This window comes from Macaca nemestrina, chromosome 15 (assembly GCF_043159975.1).
Source record: "Macaca nemestrina isolate mMacNem1 chromosome 15, mMacNem.hap1, whole genome shotgun sequence".
Lineage (NCBI taxonomy): Eukaryota > Metazoa > Chordata > Mammalia > Primates > Cercopithecidae > Macaca > Macaca nemestrina.
In genome coordinates this window covers 68310359-68323672 of record NC_092139.1, presented here as the reverse complement: position 1 = coordinate 68323672, position 13314 = coordinate 68310359, and the positions used below count along the sequence as shown (strand labels likewise).

The following is a 13314-nucleotide window of genomic DNA, read 5'->3' as shown; positions in this document are numbered from 1 at the left end:
AAGGTGAGATTTGGATGGGGACATAGAGCCAAACCATACCAGCGACTTTCACAGTGATGAAACTTTACCTATGGTACCAGGATAGTGGATATATGGTGGTCTACACAATTGTCAATTTCATACTTTATGTTTTCATACTGCATGAACTTTATTGCATGCAGATTAAAAAATAATCAAACAGCATATTAAAGACCTAATATGGAAAACAGACTGTGATAAATGAATCTAACCTTGTTCTAAATGTATGGTATAACCTCACTGAAGGGGCTGAGGGAAAAGGAGCTGACCTAAGTAATTTTGAAAGCTTGTATTTTAACCAGAAACTGTAAGGCTAAAGAACTATATTAAGCACTGTACTCTAGTTTATAAATTTGTTACTCACAGGCTATGGGTTAAAAATTCTGAAAGTAGACTGGGCACAGTGGCTCACGCCTGTAATCCCAGCACTTTGGGAGGCTGAGGTGGGTGGATCGCTTGACCCCAGGAGTTTGAGACCAGCTTGGGCAACATGTGGAATCCCATCTCTACAAAAAAAATGAAAATTAGCTGGGTGTGGTGGCAAATGCATGTGGCCCCAGCTACTTGGGAGGCTAAGGTGGAAGGATCACTTGAGCCTGGGGAGGTGGAGGCTGCAGTGAGCCAGGACTGTGCAACTGCACTCCAGCCTGGGTGATAGAGTGAGGCTCTGTCTCAAAAAAAAGAAAAAAAAATCTGAAAGCGTTATAAAGAAGTAAGGGGGCAATGCTAGCATGAAGCCTAGAGTATTGGACTTATTTTGGAGACATCAGCATGAACTCGTTTAATTTAATTGGTAGATAGGTAGGTTGGTAGATAGATGGTAGATGGCAGATAGATAGATGATAGAGAATAGACAGATAAAGAGGCCAGGAGTTTGAGTCCAGCCTGGGTAACACGGCAAAACCCCATCTCTACAAAAAATAGAAATGTTAGCCAGGCATGGTGCTAACCCCCTGTAATCTCAGCTACTTGGGAGACTAAGGTGGGAGGATCACCTGAGCTCGCAAAGTCGAGGCTTCAGTGAGCCAAGATTGCGCCACTGCACTCCAGCCTGGGTGATAGAGGAGACCCTGTCTAACACAAACAAAACAGAATATGAAGACGAAAATTTGAAACTGCAGTGAGGAAGCCTGGCAGACAACACGTGAACCAAGTGATCAAGATTAACATGCTATGTGGATGTCAGGCACCCCTTATGTGATGGGATGACAAGGGCACTTCACTTCTGTGTGTTCTTCCTAAAAGCCCCTAACACCAGTCTAATCATGAGAAAACATCAGACAAACCCAAAGTAAGGGACATCCTATGAAATGCCTAGTTGTGAAGGTCATGAAAAACAGGAAAAGTTGAAACTGTCACAGACCAGAGGAAACTAAGGAGACACACTGAGTAAATGCCACATGGGATCCAGGAACACTGGTGAAATCCAGCCAATGTCTGGAGCTTAGCTGATAGGTTGTGTCATTAGTGGTTAAATCCCTGGTTCTGGTCATTGTACCATTGTTACGTAGGATTTTAGCATTAAGGGAGAGTGGGCAAGGGGGGTACATGGAGCTTTCTATACTATGTTGACACCTACTCTATGCATCTAAAAATGTTCAAATAAAACTTATTATGAAGAAAAGAACATGGAATTTACTGAAAGAATCAGATATGCTCAGCTGGGCACGGTGGCTCATGCCTGTAATCCCAGCACTTTGGGAGGCCGAGGTGAGTGGATCACCTGAGGTGAAGAGTTTGAGACCGGCCTGGCCAACATGACGAAACCCCATCTCTTCTGAAAATACAAAAATTAGACGGGCATGGTGGCACGTGCCTGTAGTCCCAGCTACTCAGGAGGCTGAGGCAGAAGAATCACTTGAACCCGGGAGGCAAAGTTTGCAGTGAGCCGAGATCGCGCCACTGCACTCCAGCCTGGGAAACAGAGTGAGACTCTGTTTCAGAAAAAGAAGAATCAGATATACTCAGACTGAGTTAAACTGGGTATATCTGAGTTATCAAAGCTTTTTAAAGTCTAATGAAGCAACAATATCCACAAATGAATATATTTTTGAAATGTTCTGAAATGAGCACTTAGCAATGACTCCTAAGGAAGTTACAAGAACTTGAATGTGGCAAATCTTTCCTCTAAAGGCTAATGTTCTCTGTTAAGTCACCTGATTGTTGTTATTTTGATTGAACTGTGGGAGATCAATGTGAACTAACAACACTGTAAAACAAATGCAGGATCTTGTGGCCACTTGTCAAAACACAGCCGTCTGAGGGCTGCTGGCATTTCTCAACTTCCAGCATCACATTGGAATTCACTGATGGCAATTTCATGATGGGTTATTTAAGAAAAATTAAGATGTCTATATCATAGAGTAAAAGCTATGTGGGCTGGGCGCAGTGGCTCACGCCTGTAATCCCAGCACTTTGGGAGGCCGAGGTAGGTGGATCACCTGAAGTCAGGAGTTCAAGACCAGACTGACCAACATAGAGAAACCCTGTCTCTACTAAAAATACAAAATTAGCCAGGCATGGTGGCACATGCCTGTAATCCCAGCTACTTGGGAGGCTGAGGCAGGAAGATCGCTTGAACCCTGGAGGTGGAGGTTGCGGTGAGCCGAGATCATGCCATTGCACTCCAGCTTGGGCAACAAGAGTGAAACTTTATCTCAAAAAAAATAAATAAATAAAGCTATACCCCCACTAATTGAAACCATCGCCAGAAACATAAAATCAACACTAGAGTTCAATAAAATAAGGAACCCTTACTGTTTATCAGGCTTTCTATAATACTAGGTGTTGTTGGGGATGTAAAGATAGAAAACTCATCATTCCTGACTGTGGCAGTTTACAATCTTGTTGGGACTCAAACAAGTAGGACCTACCAGTGGAACCTTAGTGTCATAGGACTTAACAGATCAGGACACCAGAATGAATGGTCCAAGGCAGAACAGGACTCCTTATTCAATGGATGGGGTGGAGGACTGCAGTTGCTTTGGAGGTCTTCTCAGAAAAAGACAGATTTGAGCACAACCTGATGAATGGACAGATTCAGGTTGATGGAAAGGAGGCATGGTGTGCTTAAAACACAAGGCAAGAGTGCCAGGGGCACTCCCCAGAGTCAGCAAGTACTGGTTTTCCTGGAGGCAGGGCTCATGGGATGTGATGAGAGAAGTTGGAAACAGGGTCTGGGATTTCTGTGAAGGAGGCTGGATGAGGGTTTGTGAATCTGGATTTCTCTGTCTAATTAGTGTGGAGTCACCAAAGGCCTTGGAGAAAGGAGGAGTGATCAAAGCAGGTTTTCAGGAAGATGAAGCTCATTTTATCACAGCAGATAGAGAGACTAGAGGAGAAACACTGGGGAGGCAGCAAGGCTCTAACCTGGTAAGGCACAGCACTCCTGTTGCCCAGGCTGGGAGTGCAGTGGTGCAATCTCAGCTCACTGAAGCCTGGACTTCCCACGCTCATGTGATCCTCCCTCCTCAGCCTCCCAAGTAGTTGGGACTACAGGTGGTCGCCACCATGCCCAGCTAATTTTTGTATTTTTCGTAGAAACAGGGTTTTGCCATGTTACACAGGCTGGACTCAAACTCCTGGCTTCAAGTGATTTGCCCACCTCAGGCTCCCAAAGTGCTGGAATTACAGGCATGTGCCACTGTGCCCAGCCCTTGGGAGGCATTTCTTTCTTTTTTTTTTTCTTGCAATGGAGTTTCACTCTTGTTGCCCAGGCTAGAGTGCAGTGACACAATCCCGGCTCACCACAACCTCCACGTCCCAGGTTCAAGCGATTCTCCTGCTTCCTGAGTAGCTGGGATTACAGGCATACACCACCATGCCCAACTAGTTTTGTATTTTTAGTAGAGACGGGGTTTCTCCATGTTGGTCAGGCTGTTCTCGAAATCCCGACCTCAGGTGATACACCTACCTTGACCTCCCAAAGTACTGGGATTACAGGTATGAGCCACCGCGCCCGGCGGGAAGCATTTCTAATGTTCATTTCTCTTTGCCTCTTACTTCACCGTTTAGTTTGTAGCTAAATTCTACTACTTCCTTTTACATGTCAGCTGTATCTGCTCCATGGGCCACTTTTCCCACTAGCTCTGGTCCCTTCCTGCCTGTTTTTCCAGCTGAGTTTCCTGCAGGCATCTTAACCTGCCATTGCCTTCTCTGTCTTCATTATCTGATGTGTCTGGCCCCAGCCACACAGCTCCCACTTCTCTCCGGCCTCTAAGACCTTCTGAAGGGTTTAGAACAATGCCCCACATCTCAAAAGTGAACAGTGCTGGTTCTCACATTCGGGAAGGAGGCTGAGTTTTACAGGCAGTTAGAACTGTGCAGTTCCCCCAGGACAGCAGCAGGCAAGGAGCAAGACGGGCCTCCTTGGAAACCTGCTTTAAACCACCTGAGGAAAAGGCATTTATTACTGTAAGGCTTAAAATAAAATAAGAGACAGAGTATTCTTTTTTTTCTTAATTATGAATTTTAAATATCAACATGTGCATTTGCTTTTATAGTTATAAATTTTCACATCAGTCTTAGACAACAGCTTGTAATAGTTTTGAATCCATTAAGATGCTGCTTTCAATTTGAAATATTTTGTGTATACATGTATATAAAAAATAACCCAATGTATGACTCATCTGACAGATGCTTAAGATCAATAAAGGCTTATTTTTCAACATGCAGTTAGGAAGAGAGGGAAGCAAGCCAACCTCTCTACACTGTCTTTTTGCTGGCTTGTTTTTGCAGTGGTACCAATAGTGGTTTCTGGAGGGAACCATGTGCCTTCAGCCTATCTAGTTAAGATCAGATACCACAATCAACAAAGACAGAGCATTCTTTTTTTTCTCTCTCTCCTTTTTTTGAGACAGAGTCTTGTTCTGTCGCCCAGGCTGGAGGGTAGTGGCACAATCATAGCTCACTGTAGTCTCAGACTCTTGGGCTCAAGCGATCCTCCAGCCTCAGCCTCCTAAAGTGCTGGGATTATAGGCGTGAGCCACCGTACCCGGCCTACAATATCTTAAGAATATAATATAGTTCGTGAACAGGAGCTCCAGAACAGACAAAACAACAGCGTGGGATGAAAGGAAAACTGCGGACCTGAGGAAAGAAACTGAAGACGAAAGCTAGATTATTACAAGAGGAGTCGGTAATTAAAAACAGCAATGCTTAAATGGAAAGTCGAGAGGCAAAAGTAGAAGCAAGAGGAGGCCCAGGAGACTATTACACGGACTAAATGTGGGAGCAAGTGGGTTGGAATGGCCATGATGGGATGCTGGAAGGATCTGGCACTGACAAGAAAAGGGGAGGGACATTAGTGGGAAAACTGGTAAAACCTGAATAAAGTCTTTAGTTAATAGTAATGTACTGATGTTAAATTCCTGGTTTTGATAACTACACCATTATAAAAAAAACATGGCTGGGCAACCCCCTTTGGGTCCCCTCCCTTTGTATGGGAGCTCTGTTTTCACTCTATTGAATCTTGCAACTGCACTCCTCTGGTCCGTGTTTGTTACCGCTAGAGCTGAGCTTTCCCTCACAGTCCACCACTGCTGTTTGCCGCCAGACCTGCCGCTGACCTCCATCCCTCTGGATCCAGCAGGGTGTCCGCTGTGCTCCTGATCCAGCAAGGCGCCCATTGCCGCTCCCGATTGGGCTAAAGGCTTGCCATTGTTCCTGCATGGCTAAGTGCCTGGGTTCATCCTAATCGAGCTCAACACTAGTCACTGGGTTCCACTGTTCTCTTCCATGACCCACGGCTTCTAATAGAGCTATAACACTCACCCATGGCCCAAGATTCCATTCGTTGGAATCCGTGAGGCCAAGAATCCCAGGTTAGAGAACACCAGGCTTGCCACCATCTTGGAAGGGGACCGCCACCATCCTGGGAGCTCTGTGAGCACGAACCCCCCAGTAACATTTATACAATGGAAATTTTCTACAGCAGTAAAATGGACTATAGATGCAGGTTCTGAACACATAACCGTGGAAATATTTCAGAAACATATTGAGTGGCTACTCCCACTAGAACAACCACCCCTGTTTCCTCTGGAGACCAGAAGCAGCTGCCAGCTCAAGGCAGCCAGGGAAAACAAATCTCTGCTACTTCCAAATCCTCTCATGGTAAGCAAGGTTTAGATTATGAGGTAGAAAATTTCCAAACTATAGAAAGGGGGATGAGAAAGAGGACAACTGAAAAGAATATCAAACATGGCTATAGACCCCTACAAAAAGACAGGAGATATAGGAAGAAGATGAGCCAGGAAAGTGGTTAATCTAAATAAGCTGTTCTTAAAAGTAGTAACAATAGAGAATTGAATTCTCCGATAGTATTTTACGGGAGATGAAGAAGAGATAGAGAATTAAAAGCATTCTGCCCTTTGTCCAGTTTTGAAGATTAATATAGATAATGATTAGTTCTAGGCATTGAAAGAAATATATCTAAATATTCCATTAAAATGAAAAGATAGCCACTGCACTCCAGCCGGGCGACAGCGCGAGACTCCCTCTCAAAAAAAAAAATAATAATAATAATCTCTTTGGGGCAGTAGTGTTGGAATGGGAGGGAAGAAGGGTTTCAGGGGCACTGGTAATGTTCTTTTGCTGGTTACATCGGTGTGAAAATTTATCAAACTGTACACTTATGTGCACTTTTCTTGTCTACGTTATACTTAATGAAGTATACTTTATTTAAAAGTATTTGTTTTTACTTAAAAAAAAATGGCTATGTAAGATGCTGATATTTACAGGACCTGAGTGAGAAGTATATGGAACCTCTCTTTTCTACGTTTCCAAGTTTTATGTAAAGATAACATTAATTCAAAAGAAAAAGGTTTTTTTGTTGTTGTTGTTTCTTTTTTTGTGAGACAGAGTTTCACACTTGTTGCCCAGGCTTGAGTGCAATGGCGCTATCTCTCCTCACTGCAACCTCTGCCTCCCAGGTACAAGCGATTCTCCTGTCTCAGCCTCCCAAGTAGCTCAGATTACAGGCATGCACCACCACGCCCGGCTGTTTTCCTTTTGTATTTAGTAAAGATGGGGTTTCACCATGTTAGTCAGGCTGGTCATGAACTCCTGACCTCAGGTGACTCACCCCCACCTCGGCCTCTCCTGCGCCTGGCCAAGAAAAAGTTTTTAAAAAGAGCGATCAGGATGTGATGACGTCACTGTAGGGTATAAGAGAGAGAGTCAAGATTGACTCAAAGGTTCTTTCCTGAACAATTGTGGTGTTGGGATATCCATTGATTTTCATCCACAGTTACTGGCACATGACTCCCATAGCCCTTGTCCTTTGTTATAGTCCTTTGTTATAATGTTGTGTTGGGCCTCAGGGGTAGGCCCCTGACCTTCTCCTGGCTTTCTGATTGTGGGTCTTTTTTTCTTAATTTTTAGATGGAGTCTCACTCTGTTGCCCAGGCTGGAGTGCAGTGGTGCGACCTTGGCTCACTGTAACCTCTCCACCTCGCGGGTTCAAGCGATTCTCCTGCCTCAGTCTCCCAAGTAGCTGGGACTATAAGCATGTGCCACCACGCCTGGCTAATTTTTGTATTTTTAGTAAATATGGGGTTTCACCATGTTGGCCAGGATGGTCTCGATCTCCTGACCTTGTGATCCGCCCACCTCGGCCTCCGAAAGTGCTGGGATTACAGGAGTGAGCCAACGTGCCCTGCCGTCAATTGCGGGTCTTAAGACTCTCCCATGAGAGGGTCTTACCCTACTCCCTGGGAGAAGTAATGCTGATGTCACGAAGCTTCTATAAAACCCCAAGAGGACAGGGTTCAGTGAACTTCTGGGTAGCTGAACAGTGGAGGTTCCTGGACGGTGGCACCCAGGGAGGTATGGAAGCTCTCCCCCTTCCTCCAAACCTTGCCCTATGCATCTCTTCACCTGTGTCCTTTACAATATCCATTATAATAAACTAGCGGGCCAGGCATGGTGGCTCACGCCTGTAATCTCAGCACTTTGGGAGGCCGAGGCAGGCAGACCACCTGAGGTCAGGAGTTCGAGACCAGCTTAGCCAACATGACGAAACCCTGTTTCTACTAAAAATATAAAATCTAGCCAGGTGTGGTGGTGCATGCCTGTAGTGCCAGCTTCTTGGGAGGCTGAGGCACAACAATCACTTGAACGTGGTAGGCGGAGGTTGCAGTGAGCTGAGATCACACCACTGCACTGCAGCCTGGGCGACAGAGCAACACTCCGTCTCAAAAACAAATAAAAAAAATAAACCAGTGAACATAAGCGTTTCTCTGAGTTCTGTGAGCCACTCCAGGAAATTAATCAAAACCAAACAGGGGGTCAGAGGGTCATGGGAACCTCAACTTGAAGCGGATCTGTCAGAAGTTCTGTGGAGGCCCGGACTTGCGACTGGTGTGTGTGAGGAGTCTTGGGGACTGAGTCCTTACCCTGTGGGATCTGACACTCCCTCCAGGTAGTGACAGAATTGAATTAGAGGATGCCCAGCTGGTGTCTGCTGCTTGGTGCGTGGAGAAAACCCCCCACACACTTAGTCATAGGTCTTCCGTGTTGACTGTCGGTGCGGTGTGGGAGTAGAGCATTTTCCCTACACAATAAAATTGGAATGTCTGGAGGTAGGATGCAGGCACTGGTATTTTTAATTTTTAAGTAGTCGAAGTGGAGAACTCCTAGTCATTTAAATTCGGTATGCTCAACTGGGCATGGTGCCTCATGCCTGCAATCTCAGTACTTTGGGAGGCCAAGGTGGGAGGATCATTTGAACCCAGGAGTTCAAGACCAGCCTGGGCAACATACATCGCATCTCTACAAAAAATTAGTAAGCTAGCCAGGCGTGGGGGTGCACCTGTAGTGCAGCTGCTTGGGAGGCTGAGGTGGGAAGATCACTTTAGCCCAGGAGATCAAAGCTGCAGTGAGCTGTGATCACACCACCACACTCCAGCCTGGGTAACAGACTGAGATCCTGTCTCAAGAAATAAAATAACAAATAAATTCAGTACACTCCTGTGCAATGGGTAATTTTTACATTTCTATTTTGCAAATGAAACTGAAATTACAGATGTTACATGACTGGGTGATCCACAGTCAAACAGCTAGTAAGTGGCACTATCCATATCTTCTGACACCAAATTCATTCTCCAGCCAGTGAGTGGGAGCCCATGCAGAGCATCAGGAGCACTGAAGAGAAGACATTTTTCACAATGGCCACCCCCATGGCTCTGAGCACCCCTGGGAATCCAGGGTTATAAACTGGAGTCATCAGGGTCTTGGCTGTGCATCCCACGGGGACCACCTTTGCACGGTGTGCCCTGCCATTGTACCCTACACTGGTTGGGACAGGTCATAGGCATAGCAAAAGGTATCCGGGCACACTCAGCAGGTCAGAGAAACCTCCCAGTCTAGAAGACACTGTGAGTGCCTCCCTGTGCTTGCCTTCAGAGCCTGTCTTTCATCCTGTTTCCTTCTCACCCCAGTAATTTTGCCTCTGATCCTCACATCCTCTAAAGTGGAGTTCCTACAAAATATATGCACCTTTTTCATGCTAGAGTGTACTGTACTAGAGTGTAGAGCTCATTTTGTAATTCTGATATATTTATAACTCTCTGACATTTTTGTATATTTATGTTTTTATTTTTTGGAGACAGAGTCTTGATCTGTCACCCAAGCTGGAGTCTAGTGGCAAGATCTCAGCTTACTGCAACCTCTGACTCCTGGGTTCGTGCAATTATTGTGCCTCAGCCTCCTGAGTAGCTGGGACTACAGGCGCGTGTTAACCACAACTGGCTAATTTTTTTGTATTTCAGTAGACACTGGGTTTCACCATGTTGGCCAGACTGGTCTTGAACTCCTGTCCTCAGGCAATCTGCCCACAGTGGCCTCCCAAAGTGCTGGGATTACAGGCGTGAGTCACCGTGCCTGGCTGTATTTACTTTTTTTTTTGAGACAGAGTCTCGCTCTGTCGCCCAAGCTGGAGTACAGTGGTATGATCTCGGCTCACTACAACCTCTGCCTCCCAGGTTCAAGCGATTCTCCTGCCTCAGTCTCCTGAGTAGCTGGGATTACAGGCATGTGCCATCACGCCCGGCTAATTTTGTATTTTTAGTAGAGACGGGGTTTCTCAATGTTGGTCAGGTTGGTCTCGAACTCCTGGCCTCAGGTGATCTATCTGCCTGCATCCGCATCCCAAAGTGCTGGGATTACAGGCATGAGCCACTATGCCTGGCCGGGTATTTATGTTTTTAAATTGTTTTCTGTGTAAACTCTATAAGGGGCCCCCCTGTTGGCAGCCCCTAGGACGATGCCTGACCCTAGCAGGTGCTCGATAAATGCATACAGGTTGAATATCCCTTAACAGAGATGCTTGGCACCAGCAGCATTTAGGATTTCAGATTTTGGAATATTTGCATTATACCAATTGAACATCCCTAATCTGAAAATCCCAAATTAGAAATGTTCCAATGAGGCCAGGCGCGGTGTCTCATGCCAGTAATCCCAGCACTATGGGAGGCCAAGGTGGGAGGATCATTTGAGGCCAGAAATTCCAGACGAGCCTGGGCAACATGGTGAAGCCTCCTTTCTTACAAAAAATACAAAAATTAGCCAGAGCCTGGGCCTGGTTGTTCATGCCTGCAATCTCAGCACTTTGGGAGGCCAAGGCGGTGGATCCCTTGAGCCTAGGAGTTTGAGACCAGCCTGGGCAACACAGTGAGACTGTGCTAGAAATACAAAAATTAGCGGACATGGTAGCAGGTGCCTGCAGTCCCAGCTACTGGGGGCTGGGACGCTGAGGCGGGAGGATCGCCATAGCCGGAAAAGTCGAGGCTGTAGTGAGCCATGACCGCTCCACTGCATCCCAGCCTGGGCAACAGAAGCGACAGCCTTTCTCAAAAGAAAAGAAAGTTAAAAGAAGAAAAAAGAAATGCTCCAATGTGCATTTCTTTTGAGCATCAGGTCAGCGCTCAGAAACTTTCAGCTTTTGAAGCATTTCGGATTTCAGATGCTTGGATTGGGGTGCCCAACCTGTATTGATTTAATATGCGGTGGAAACGTGACGATCTAGGTTTTAAATCGCGGTTTCCTCAGTGGTGGGTTTGGGGTATTATCCCTGCCTGGCCGGCCTCCGGGCTTGTTACAGAAGATGCTACCCCCAGAGCTGCGAACCGCCAAGCTCTGCAGCGCGCAGGGCCCCGACAGGGACCCGCGAGGTCAGCTCCAAGGATCACCCCAGGCTCCAAACTGGCCCGAGCCGCTCTGAGATTTGCGGAGGCCGCCTTGCCCCCACCCCGCCCCGCAATCCCGGACCCGCCCCGCCCCCTCTCCCGTTCACCCGCCGCGCCAGGACACCGAGGGGGCGGCGCCTCCAGGCCGGGAGGAGTGTTGCGTCGCGGCCTCCAGACACAAAGAGCTGCTGGCTGGACTGGGGTGGTGCCGCGCTCCTGGCCCAGGCGCCTCCCAGGTGAGATGGGCCAGGGCTTCCGGCCGGCCGTTCCGGCGGCGGGTGGGGTCAAAAGTCCGGGGCCGCCCCTGCCTCGCTACCCGCGCCTCAGTCACCGGACCCGGCTCCGGGAGCGCGGCCTTGGGTGCTCCTCGCGGTGCGGGGCGCAGATTCGGCCCATCCGCAGTGGTGCCTGCTCTTCCGGTCGCCCTCGAGGGCTGGGCGGGGGTCACGCCCTAAAATACCGCGCCCGCTGGGCCGAACGCTTGAAAACCTGGTTTCCCGACGGCGGCGGCGCGGGCGCCATGGGAACGAGGGCCGGGTCCAGCACAGCCCCGAGGCTCGGCGGGGGGCGGGCGGCCTTGGCCGTGGCTCCCCGCGGTCCTGAGCGCAGCAGTGCCCACCGTCTGCCCAGCGCGAGCCGTTTCTCCTGGCGCCGGTCGAGGCCCAGGATTTCCTCCCGCCATTGTGGCTGCGGCCCCCTACGGAGCGTGTCCCGCATTGTGGCGCTTCGGTCGGTTGATTGAAAGGGTGGAGAAGTCTGTTGCGAGTTTAACTGTTGTACTCGTTTTGCAGATTCGTTCCTTTCCTCTCGCCTGTGCGCACAAGTCACACACACGACGTGGGAGTTTCTGATCGCGTTGCATTCATACTAATCCATCCTGCCTGGGTACTGATGCTCCATTGTTAGGAGCTCTGTGTAGGGCTGTATGTTTGCACCGGACTCAAGTGAGGAAGGGTGGCCACGTTTCTTTCTGCTCCGTGAGACTTAGGCCAAGCCCTGGAACTAGGGAGGAGGTTCAGACCCATGAAGCTGGCGGGGCCTTGGAGAAGGGCAAGTGATTTTCAAGGCCAGTAGTAAGAGGGGTCATGAGTGATGGTAAGTTTCTTCTTAGAGGCCTTTGCTATGACTTCCAGATTTTTCATACCAGACTTAAAATACTTTTAAAAGCAGAGTTGTTGTTGTTGTTGTTCTTGTTGTTGCTGTTTTTGACAACGAAGTTTCACTCTTGTTGCCCAGGCTGGAGTGCAATGGCGTGATCTCGGCTCACTGTAACCCCCGCCTCCCGGATTCAAGCAGTTCTCCTGCCTCAACCTCCCGAGTAGCTAGGATTACAGGCGCCTGTTACCATGCCCAGCTAATGTTTTGTATTTTTAGTGGAGATGGGGGTTTCACCATATTGGTCAGGCTGGTCTCGAACTCCTGACCTTCAGGCGATCCAGCTGCCTCGGCCTCCCAAAGTTCTGGGATTACAGGCTTGAGCCATTGTGCCCGGCCAAGTTTTTGTTTTGTTTTGTTTTTGTTTTTAAATTTTATTTTACTTTAAGTTCTGGGATACATGTGCAGAACGTTCAGGTTTGTTACATGGGTATACATGTGCCATGATATTTTGCTGCACCTATCAACCCGGCATCTAGATTTTAAGGCCCACATGCATTAGGTATTTGTCCTAATGCTCTCCCTCCCCTTCCCCCCACCCACAGGTCTCGGTCTGTGAGGTGTGTGATGTTCTCCTCCCTGTGCCCATGTGTTCTCGTTGTCAGCTCCCACTTATGTGTGAGAGCATACGGTGTTTGGTTTACTGTTCTTGTGTTAGTTTGCTGAGAATGGTGGCTTCCCACTTCATACATGTTCCTGCAAAGGACATGAACTCATTCTTTTCTATGGCTACATAGTATTCCACAGTGTATATGTACCACATTTTCTTTATTCAGTCTATCATTGATGGCCTTTTGGGTTGGTTCCAGGTCTTTGCTATTGTAAATAGTGCTGCAATAAACATACACGTTTATACGTCTTTATAGTAGAATGATTTATAGTTCTTTAGGTATATACCCAGTAATAGGATCGCCGGGTCAAATGGTATTTCTGCTTCTGGATCCTTGAGGAATCGCCA

At 47.6% G+C, this 13314-nt stretch overlaps 1 long non-coding RNA gene and 1 pseudogene across 1 annotated transcript in view; both read left to right on the top strand.

Moving 5' to 3' along the window:
• LOC139358625 (zinc finger protein 337-like) overlaps nucleotides 1-13314 on the top strand; it is a 259532-nt pseudogene that overhangs the window by 98556 nt on the left and 147662 nt on the right.
• Nucleotides 11330-13314, top strand: part of LOC139358620 (uncharacterized) — a 49487-nt gene continuing 47502 nt past the window's right edge. The window contains exons 1-2 of the long non-coding RNA XR_011613801.1: nucleotides 11330-11437; nucleotides 11993-12296. This is a non-coding gene — a long non-coding RNA (uncharacterized lncRNA). The remainder of the gene's footprint in view (nucleotides 11438-11992; nucleotides 12297-13314) is intronic.